Source organism: Cyprinodon tularosa, unplaced genomic scaffold (assembly GCF_016077235.1).
Source record: "Cyprinodon tularosa strain WSP-4 unplaced genomic scaffold, ASM1607723v1 ctg777, whole genome shotgun sequence".
NCBI lineage: Eukaryota > Metazoa > Chordata > Actinopteri > Cyprinodontiformes > Cyprinodontidae > Cyprinodon > Cyprinodon tularosa.
This window is the reverse complement of record NW_024039537.1, coordinates 393,067-404,693: the sequence shown is the minus strand read 5'-3', so window position 1 is coordinate 404,693 and position 11,627 is coordinate 393,067. Positions and strand designations below refer to the sequence as shown.

Genomic DNA, 11,627 nt, shown 5'->3' with positions numbered 1-11,627 from the left:
TGTATGATGTCATAACGTGGGCGGCCACTCAGATCGCTATCTGCTACACGGTGGTGCCTTTTGTCCTGCTTTCTGTGGGCCCGTCGTTAAAGTTTTACAGGTCAGTAAACTGCCTCATATCTGTTTTAATCCTAGCTGTGGATTATAAATCAGCAGACATTAAGGAACTTCTTCTTCAAATGGTCCGTTTTCCCCCGCCCTGCTTCCTGCAGATCGTGGTACTTCAGCCTCCACCTCATGTGCATCCTCCTGGCTGTAGCTCTGCCAGTCAAACCCAGACATCTGCGCCTCAAAGAGCAACAGAGAAGCTGCTCCCAGGATCCAGGCCTGAAACCCCCGGAGGCTGCAGACACCGCCTACTGTCACAAAGAGAAAACCTCATGAGGCGCGCGGGGGCGGCGGAAATCTTTGTAAATTTCTATGGACAATATGTGGGAGGATGAGACTGAAGGGACAGAGTGATGCTCCTCCTGGACTAGGTACTAAAAAAAAATATCCAAACCTGATTCATTTGGATTCAGTGGAAGATATAAGTGATTCTAGGTTTGATTTCTGTTTGTGTTTTTAAAGGAACCATGACTGCCAGAAATGACAGGATACTGACTCAAAAATCTGCCATCTTTAGGAATCTTAATACATCATATGAGTTTACATTGGAGAGCTGGGTGGGATCAGAAACCTGTAGACTAAACTGGAAACTGGATGACCAAAAGAGTGTTTAAAAAGAAGTCAGAGCGATAAAAGAAAAGATTTTAAATATTTTAAAGAAGTTCGCTTTGGGAAAAAAAGTGCCAATGTTTCTTCACTCAGTCACCTTATTTATTCTAAGAAAAAAAGAAAAGCGCTGCTTTGCAGGAGGTCTATTAACCGTCTGGATGCGTTTACATTTGTTCCTTTCGTTTATATGTGTTTCATTGAGAAGAAGGCTTGGTTTGATAAAGATCTTCACAAAACCTTCAGAAATCAGTAGAAAATAAACAGGATGGAGCAGATTTCCTTTTAAAGGCATATTTCATACTTTTTTTTCCTCCCCGTTTTCTATTCTAACCGGGTTTGGGTTTGTGGTGGAGATATTTCATTCCTCTACAGCACACTGTTCTACCCTTATGCTACGTTCAGACCGCAAGCAGGAAGCAGCAGCTAGTTTATATGCAAAGTCAATGGTTGACGTGCATAAAGGTGCAGCAAAAGGTCTCGCAGATTGTGTTGAGCAGCAGGAGCAGCGCCTCATGAGCTTCTGAGCATCTGAAGCACATGACAGCTGCTGGAGTTGGAAAAATTGAACTTTAGCTGCTGGACGCGCCACATCGACCAATCAGAGAAGCTGATCTAGGAGCTGGCAGGGAGTCAGACACAGCACTGCTGATGCAGAGCGCTATGATCACTCCTCTGAAACCGTTTATTAACGCCTAAATTAACTTAAAATGTTGAAACTTGCCTGCAAAATATGTTCGATTTTATTATCCTGCTGCCTGCAGTTTGTTCCACATACCTGAAAAATGCTAACATCTACTTCCAGCTGCCACCAGCAGTAGGGGAAAACCCCCAAGAGGCGACCGGGTCTGAGGCAGCTGCTGCTGGGGATTCCCAGCGACAGCGCACCGCCGGTATGTGGGGGTCTGAGCGGCCCCCACAGAAAGTGTTGCCAACTCAGCGACTTTGTCGCTATAATTAGCGACTTTTCAGACCGCTCCAGCGACTATTTCTCAAAAAAGCGACTAGCGACAAATCTGGAGAGTTTTTAGGGTGTCACTGGCGGCTTTTGGAGACTCTTACGTGAAAGCATGTATCGTTCCTACTCTTGTCCTCCAGCAGCAGCTGCTGCCTCGGGGTGCCTCCCCCGTCCCAACCCCGTTCTCCCGCTCCCGCAGGAGTCCCTCTCAGCGCTGCAGTCAGAGCCGCAGGATGTTTACCCTCAGCGTCCAGACTGCAAATGAATTAAAATAATGAAATAAAAAATAAATAAATAAACATTAATGGACAGAAAAAAGTAGCTCTATATATTGTTTAGTAAAGTGAGTAAAAACACTATTATATAGTGTTTTTACTCACTTTTTGTCTTTCTGTAACGACATTATTTCTCCCACAGCATCAATAACATGTACGTCACTTCCTGTGGCCGATTATGCAAATTAGTTTATGACGTCATTAGCGACTTCTAGCGACTTTTAGCACAGCCAATAGCTACTTTCCTTACTGAGGAGTTGGCAACACTGTCCATCGCAGGGCAACACAGGGACAAACAACCATTCACGCACTCACTCACACCTAAGGAGAATTTAGAGAAGCCAATTAACCTAACAGTCATGTTTTTGGACTGTGGGAGGAAGCCGGAGTACCCGGAGAGAACCCACGCATGCTCAGGGAGATAAGGCAAATTTGCTGAGCAGCTCTATAAATGCCAAAATTAACTTAAAATGTCAAAACCTGCTGGCAAAATGTGTTTTTGTTATTCTGGCGCCTGCAGTTTGGATCACGTATGTGAAAAACGCCTTTCAGCCGGGAATAGTAGCGTAAAACTGCAAAGACGCGAGCGGGCCTGAGGCAGCTGCTGCTGGGGATTCCCAGTGACAGCGCGCCGCTGTCTCCTACAGAGAAATAATCTTTGAAGGCAGGATGGTAATCTGGATGAACTGACTGCACAGACCATGTTTTCAGGAGGACTTTCTCACTTCAACATAGATTTAAACTACTTTTTAACCCGTTGATCACAGCTAATATAGCTGCCGTTGTTCCAGGCAAAGAAAGGATAGGGTAGCTCCGCCCACTGCGCATCAAACCGCTTTTTGAACGTGCAGCTAGAGCAGTAAAGATGCTTCAGCCGCGCATCAGAACTAAACAGTTACAAGCATGAAAAATGAAGCAGCACGCGTGTTTTTTCTGCTCCATGCGGTCTGAAGGTAGAATTAGACTCAGTGTTATGCGTGTAGCTCAGACTCTTGGAAGAATCAGCTAAACATCAGGAGCAAAACCACAGAGAAAAGGTTTCATTTTTACCCTTTTTAGTTTTTTGGGAAAAAAATGAAATTAAATGAAATTAAATGAATGAAGTAGTTTGGTATATTTTCAGAGGTATCCTGAGGTAAGACTAAAATCATTATTCGCTCTTTATCGCTCTTTATCTTTTTCTTAGAGTTTTGACTCGTTTTTGCTGTAAGACGAGTATTAGGGCTAGAGATTTTTGTTTCTGTTTCAAGAATAAAGTTGTAATATTACAAGAATAAAGTCATAAAATTTAGAGAATAAAGTCACAAAGATAATAATCGTAAAATGACGAGAAGGAAGTCATAAAATTACTAGAATAAAGTCATAAATTTTAGAAAATAAAGTCACAAAGAGAAATATCGTAAAATTACGAGAATCAAGTCGTGAAATTATGAAAATAAAGTCGTGAAATTACGAGAATAAAGTCGTGAAATTACGAAAATAAAGTCGTGAAATTACGAGAATAAAGTCGTGAAATTACTAAAATAAAGTCGTGAAATTACGAAAATAAAGTCGTGAAATTACGAGAATAAATTCATAACATTATGAGAAGTAAGTCATAAAATTACTAGAATAAAGTAAAAAAAGTAAATTATGAGATTGAAGTCAGAAAATTAGGAGAATAAACTCGTAACACTAGAAGAATAAAGTCAGAAAATGATGATAAAGAAGTCCTAATATTACGAGAATAAAGTTGTATTTTATGACACCTCCTCGCGAAGCCCTTTCTTCCCTAAAACGAGGAATGTGGAGCATCATGTGAAGTTATACTTTAGCATCGGTATAACAAATCAGGAAATCTTTTAGCAGCAGCTTCAACAGCTGCAGGATGTCAACGTGGACTCTGGTTGCTGATTGGTCGAGCTGGACAGCAGTCATCTGCTGGGCGGAGCTCCAAGCTTTCTTTCTGAAATGGGTTGTTATATGATGACTTTATTCCCATAATGTTACGACTTTATTCTCGAAAAAATTTTTTTTTTCAAAATCTAGCCTGGCCCTGATACTTTGTCGTATTGCTGCGATCGCCACAATCGTTACTAAATAAGTATTTGTTATTGTTAACAAAAAAAATTATGTAGTTCATCATTTTGGTGAATATAAGTATTGTTGCTCATTTTATTTGGAAACTTCTATTAGCGCATATAGGTGTAGTAATTATAATAATATGGAGGATTTTCCAGCTGGAGCGGCCAAGAAGGCCAATAAGAAAGGCTCCCCTTTTATTTCTACGGGTAAAGGAACGTTTGAGTAACATTGGAGAAGTCTTTATTGACGACAATACAATCAGATTTCTTGTAGAATACATGGTTTTGTGTCATTTTTTATTCTAAAAGTTTCCTCGAAGGGTGTTTTACGTTTACTAGTTAATTTTAGACCAGAGAAATATCAGTTCCTCGAATTATTATAAGATCATCTGGCACCAAAATAGAATGAACTGTGGACTTAACGATACAAATGATGTTTTCCAGCAATACTTTAACATTATATCTTCATTTAAATAATAAAAAATATGTTAAAAGGGTTCAAATGTGTTACAGCCAGATGGATTTTCTGAACTACGAAACACAGAAAGTAGTAAAGAAATGAACCACTCTTTGATCACACGTCTAATAGCAAAAAAATAACCAAACAGTGTTATAGCAGTTCATTCCTAAGAGAGAAATACAGATCGCAAATACAGGAAGTGTAACAGGAAGGTTTTTTTTTTTTTTTGCCACAGCTTTTCTTTTTTTCCATCAAGGCTAACACCATGAGTCACTTCCCCAAAGTTCAATTTCTACTTCTGTTTAAGTTTAGCTGAATGGTGGCGGCCGGTGAGCTTAAGTGCTGTGATCATTCTTTTCAGGAGAAAATGTGAAGTTTTCTTTAAACTTAACCTTCATTGTTTTTGGGTGGGTCAAACTTTTTCCTGGGACCTACTAAGGATAAATACACTCACACATGTTTAGTTTATGTTTTTGTTCACTTAGCATAGTTTATTGTAACCATGTAAAACCAAAAGAGTCCCTTAAAGATGATCAGTATGTGGGAAAAGGCCTTCTCTCCTACTAACCAGTTTACTTTCACTTTAACCAGACATAGTTTAGCTGTCATGATTTTATTCAAAGATCTGACCCACATGCAGAAAACCAAACAGAGACCAGGGGAAGGTTTAAAATGTTTTTGAGAAATGGTAGAGATGGGTCCAGTACTGCTCTGAACACTGGCGAATCGGGACTGAAAAATGAAGGGGAAGTTCCTGAGGTTAGTTCAGGCTCAGTGGGAAATTTGAGCTCTGATTTGCAAAAGGGAATAAAGGCAAAAGGACTCACTTTTCCAGAAAGGGTGTCTTTCTCTGAATCCAGTCGGTGAGGGTTGTTCCAGTAATTGACTTGCTCGTTGGAGGGCAGAGAGGGTCTACCCAGTTTGAGGTGTTTACTTGTGGAATGGAGGAGCTGACTGCCACTCTACTGTTTCTGGTGGAGATGAATCCCCTGCTCAGTGTGAAGCTCAAACAATCCTTTGGAGAAAAGTTGATCCAAACCACCAGTTTGAATCCTCAGCTCAGTTTGAAGCTTAGATGATCCTTCCAGGGAGAGAAGGTCCAAAACATCCAGTTTGCAGGATGACTTCCCAAAACTGGCAAACACTCTGGCGTCGAGGTAGTGGCAGTCACCAGCTTAAGAATCCTCAGGTGATGAGGCAACCATCCGCAGGGTGTGAGAGGACCAACGAGAACCAGGCGCCACCTGGTGGTGGAGGGAAAACAAACAAAAAAACACAACCCACACAGACTGGATTCCTAACATTAGCTGCAGTTACTAATATTTTGGGTTATTCAGCAAAGTGACTAATGTGTATGTTTATTCTGGGATGTTTTTGTTATTTATTTTAACATTGCTTTTAGATGAAATGATGTGCTAAAACTTAGAATATCTTTGTTTTCTTCTTGAGGCTGTGTCCGAACATCCGCACTAAACCCTAAATCCCTCAATCACTATATAGAGCATAGACTATAAAGTGGACTTTATAGTGAACTCAGTGAACTGACCGTTAAGACAGATGATCACTGCTTTTTGCTTCCTGTTGGTTGGTTGGTTGCTCGTTGACTCCGCCTCTCGGTGCGGTGTCTGCGCCATCTTTGTTTGTTATTGCGGCTAAAACAAATCTCATGACGCTCTGTAAGGAGAGCTCTGGCAAGGCAATCTGGGATATATCTGCTCATCTAGTGACCACTGATCATTCAAGGTGCATTGTGGGAAATTTCTTCCTCTCTAAAATGGCATAACCACTATTTAGTGCCCTATATAGGGCGCTATATGGTGATTAATCACTATGCCGAGCACTATCTGGTGTTTAATCACTATACGTGGCACTATATGGTGATTAATCACCAAATGGGACACTTTATGGTGATTAATCACCAAATGGGGCACTATATGGTGATTAATCACTATGGGACACCATACATTGAGTACTCATCATATAGTGCCCCGTATGGTGATTCATAACCATATGGGGCACTATCTGGTGTTTAATCACTATACAGGGCACTATATGGTGATTAATCACTATACGTGGCACTATATGGTGATTAATCACTATGGGACACTATATGGTGATTAATCACTATGGGACACTATATGGTGATTAATCACCAAATGGGACACTATATGGTGATTAATCACTATACGCGGCACTATATGGTGATTAATCACCAAATGGGGCACTATATGGTGATTAATCACTATGGGACACTATATGGTGATTAATCACCAAATGGGACACTATATGGTGATTAATCACCAAATGGGGCACTATATGGTGATTAATCACTATGGGACACTATATGGTGATTAATCACCAAATGGGGCACTATATGGTGATTAATCACTATACGCGGCACTATATGGTGATTAATCACCAAATGGGGCACTATATGATGATTAATCACTATGGGACACTATATGGTGATTAATCACCAAATGGGGCACTATATGGTGATTAGTCACTATACGTGGCACTATATAGTGATTAATCACTATGGGACACTATATGGTGATTAATCACCAAATGGGACACTATATGGTGATTAATCACCAAATGGGGCACTATATGGTGATTAATCACTATGGGACACTATATGGTGATTAATCACCAAATGGGACACTATATGGTGATTAATCACTATATGCGGCACTATATGGTGATTAATCACCAAATGGGGCACTATATGGTGATTAATCACTATATGCGGCACTATATGGTGATTAATCACCAAATGGGGCACTATATGGTGATTAATCAGTATACGTGGCACTATATGGTGATTAATCACCAAATGGGAAAATATGTTTTCAAAATAAAATCCAAAATTTACCAGACTTAAAATGTTAATAGAACTTTGGCATACAGACTATAAATTACTTCTAAAACTGTTTTTATGAGATTTTTTTTTAAGTTCCGTTTTTTGAAGGCCATTTTCTTCAAGCTTCCTCTGGTGAAACATGTTGATTGCTTTCAGTAATACAGGACAAAATGTCTCCCCAAACGAATGGAGAGGAGCGAGCTGAGGATGAATGACAGCAATCTAATTGGAAAATTTCTAAATAAAAACTGATAAGAAAAGGTTCATTTGTGACCTAATTAAACCAGTAATCATTAGAAATATGGTTGTCAAGTTGTACTGCTAATACCTGTTCGCTTGAAGACGACTTAAAAGCAGAACAGATCCAGTCTGTTAATGTCGTCTTTAGACTAATTGCTGCTTTTAGTTTTATCGAAATAATCTAACCTCTATTTCCATTTAAACCAGTGTGAGTATTTGGGCAGCCAGTGCTTCCCATCAGATAAAGACATTGATCCTTTTTTTTTTCTCCTATAAAACACAGAGAAATCTGAATATTTCTTGAATCTCTCAGTTTTGTTCCTTCCATATTTGTTTTCCTTGGTTTAGGTTCCTTTTATGACTCCTGGTTAAAAAGAAGTGATTGCTAATAAACATGTTTATGTGATACAGTGATTTACAAAACCAGCCTCCATTCTTGTCCTTGTAGTTCCGACATGTTTGTTTTGTAATTTATGTGAATAAATATTGGATTTTTTTTTTTTTTTTACAGTAAATGTGTCCAAGTTTCCAATCATTATCATCACCAACAGCACCTTAACATGAAGGTTTATGCAAAAACAGCTCTTAATGACTATCCTGAAAACATGGATGAATGGATGGACAGATCTATGATGGATGGGTAATTAGCGGACAGTTGAATGGGTGATGGATAGATGAATGGATGGACGGACAGAAGATGAACAGTATTAATAATGTAAGGATAAATACTTCAGAGAAACAAAGTCAGGATATTCTACAAGGTTCCCACAGATCCTTAAAATCCTTAAAGGTTTGTAAATTAGAAAATGTAAAGTTCCAGAACGTTGTTATGAACACAGCCATAATAACACACCTGCCTTAAAGTCTTGGGATGTTTTCAGGGTTTTAAGTTTCACACGGATGGATGATTTTGTTTGGTTTCAACTGCATTACTCTCTTCACTCAGCCAAGGTAACGGGTCCATAACAACAGACGCATCGAGACATTCAAATTGTCTGATGCACGGCCAAATAAAGATGCTGAGGCCGCTCACACTGAGCCTGGTTCTGCTGGAGGTTTCTTCCTGTTAAAAGGGAGTTTTTCCTCTCCACTGTCGCTTCAAGCGTGCTAACTGTAAGGGATTGCTGAAGAGTCAATGAGTCGATGCAATCAGCTGGTTTTCCTTAGATAGAAAACTTTGAATCAATCTGACTGAATGATCTGGTGAACTGGAAAGTGCCCTGAGATGACATGATGTGAATTGGTGCTATAGAAATAAACTGAATAGAATTTAATTGATAAGAACTTCAAACTAAACTGAACGAGTTCCTGCCTATTCTCTAAACTAATAAAGATAAGTAGATTTACTGCACATCTAATCATTTTTGCATAACTCACAGGCTCATGTGTATGGAAAGCTTTAAAACATTATGCAGTGGCAAACTCTAGTATTAACACCTTAAATTTAAAACCTATCTTCATTATATATCACTTTATTTGTATTTTATGGGATGGACCAACACAAAGCTTGAAATATCTTTATTTAGAAAGATGAATAATACAAGACAAGACTTTAAAAGGGTCTTAAAAATTCTTTGGGATACTTGCGCCACCTTCAGATGCATCTGAGGGTATTTTGGCAAATATCTCTGGCAGCTTTCAACACCTGGAAGTTTCAGCCTTTCACTTTCTGTAGAGTTGTGTTGTTGTCTAAAAGGTTCAAAGTACCACTGTTAAAGTTTGCTCTTCGACCTTTATGATAAAGAAACAATCTCTGTCTATCATAATCTCCCTATATTAGATTGTGTACATAAAGCAAAATAAAAAGGAAAATGACAAACTTCTAAAAGTTGAAAAAGAAACGTGTTTTTCTTTATCTTAGAATAGAATAAAATAGAATAGAAAATCCCTTCATTGTCCCACAATGGGGACATTCTGGTGTTTACAGTAGCAAAAAGATTATAGAAAAAATGGTCACACAAATGTGGACCTTAGAGAAATTTATAAGTATAACATAATAGTTAAAAGTTAAAAATTACATTTTACACACACTGTTAATGTGAAGTAGCACTTAATAAATTAGAACCACTGAAAATATTTATTTTTTTAAGTTTATGCAGTTTTATTGTAATCAATTTAATTATAGGTTGAATTTATGACATAAATAAATCAATAAGAATGATCAAGCTGTCGCAGAAAAGATGCTAAAGTCTGTTTTTACTGAACAGGAAGCAGCGTTTCCTGGTGCTTTTATTTTGACAGGACAAAGCGGAAGTGCCGTGCTGCTTTTCGCAGGTGACGCTCTGTGATTGGATCCTGCTGTTGTTTCGCTCGCTATTCTCATCAAGATGGCTGCTGTTGTCGGGGATGGAGAATAACGGCAGGCTGTCATCCGCAAACAGGCCGAGGAAACAGATCTAAAAACCCGAAGCGGACAACTTCTAGTGAAACTAGTTCTTTTCCTGAAGGTAAATCTCTTCCTCCCTCTTCTTCTCACCGTCAGCATCCTTTTTTTCTGCCATCGATTAATAATTGATTGACACTTGTCGTTGAGGAATGAATCAGATCCCCGCTCTGGGTGTGTGAAGGTATTTTTCACCGCAGAATTTATTCATTTTTGGACTGAATTGTGTCATTTAAGCTCATTTCGTCTTCCTGCGGTAAATCAGTGACCGTGTCCGATAGCATGAAGGTTGTTGAGGTTAAAGCAGCCATATAACGCTGTTATAAACCACCGCGGCTGACATCAAAGGACGGGGCGTGGCTTCATTCTGCCACTGAACAAGGCAATTATCATTATTAGGATTAATATTATTACCGATAAAAGCAACGACTTGCTTTATTGTTATATCATAGAAGCTCTGAAATCTGTTTAACAAGCTTATTATTGTTTTTAATTTTTTTTTGCACAAAAACATAAAAGTAAATAAAATAAAATAAAAATATAGGATAAAACCAATCAGTACAGTTTGGTAAGATGATGTATTTTTAGGACAGATATTTATTTATTTTTTATAAATGATCCAATAGTCCATTGGTGCACCTGCTCAGAACAAAGAAAGCAGGACAGATACGGCGTTAAATTGCTGCCAAAAATCAGACGAGCGTATTAAACAATAAAAATATTGCCCATTTAATAACCGAAAGAGCGTGTCACTACCCGATCCTTTCTGCACATGCGCCATCATCCAGATATACTTTCGGGTCGCCCTCAAATTTTATTTTGTTAAAACAGACCTAAATAACGTTTTCCCCCAAAATAGGAAGCGTACTGAAATATGTGTTAAAGGTTAATAATGTATTTCCTGAGAAAATAAATCCCGTAAAATCCTTTCTGTTTTATCACTCATCGGAAATGGGATTCTACGCAACATAGATCTAGTCTTTTTAAGTTTTATTTCGTCTTAACATTATGGTATACAGCTTGTTACCCAAAGAAAGAAACAACTAAAATCCAGATAAACGCGGTTTAATCGTATTTTGCCGGACTGCTCTGAGCATGTAGCATGATGACGTCAAAGAAGCAGTTTAATGAAGAAAAAGCATCAAAATTGTTTCACAAAAGTCATAAAACAATTTTTAAAGATGTGTGTTAGCATTCTTTAGAGAGTTAGGGATAGAAAAAAGTAATTTTAGTACAATAATTACATTATTTTTGGACACCTGGATGTATATGTGTTGGCGCATACACAGGACGGATTGGATAGTAACAGAGCGCATAGCAGTGATCGTGGGCATGTATAGTTACACTACAACTAGCTGCTTATCACGATTAATTAACTTTATTCGACTGCTTCAAATAACAAACTTATTTTGCAAACTTAATTTGCTTATTTTGGTACGAGGCAGTTGGTCATGGCTTCACAATCTTAAAATATGTAGTAATATCATCAACTTAATATAAAAAAATAATTCATAAACACCAAGCTATCTGCTAGCTTCCACCAGATTGGAGCTGAAAATCCGGCCAATCAGATCCAGCGGAATAGAAACTTCCCCTGACTGACATTTTACTACAAGAGGGGGAGAGGGGGCGTGTTTTTCTGCACGCCGTGCTGCGTTCAAGAGTGCTTGA

At 38.6% G+C, this 11,627-nt stretch overlaps 1 protein-coding gene across 4 annotated transcripts in view; it reads left to right on the top strand.

Moving 5' to 3' along the window:
• Window positions 1–9,856: 9,856 nt before the first annotated feature.
• The window catches only part of kidins220b (kinase D-interacting substrate 220b), a 33,648-nt gene continuing 31,877 nt past the window's right edge, over window positions 9,857–11,627 (top strand). For 3 of the 4 annotated variants that reach the window (XM_038270772.1, XM_038270771.1, XM_038270770.1), the window contains exon 1: window positions 9,857–10,020. The gene's annotated coding sequence lies outside the window, so the exon portion shown is untranslated. The remainder of the gene's footprint in view (window positions 10,021–11,627) is intronic. The other variant, XM_038270774.1, reaches the window with a different exon arrangement.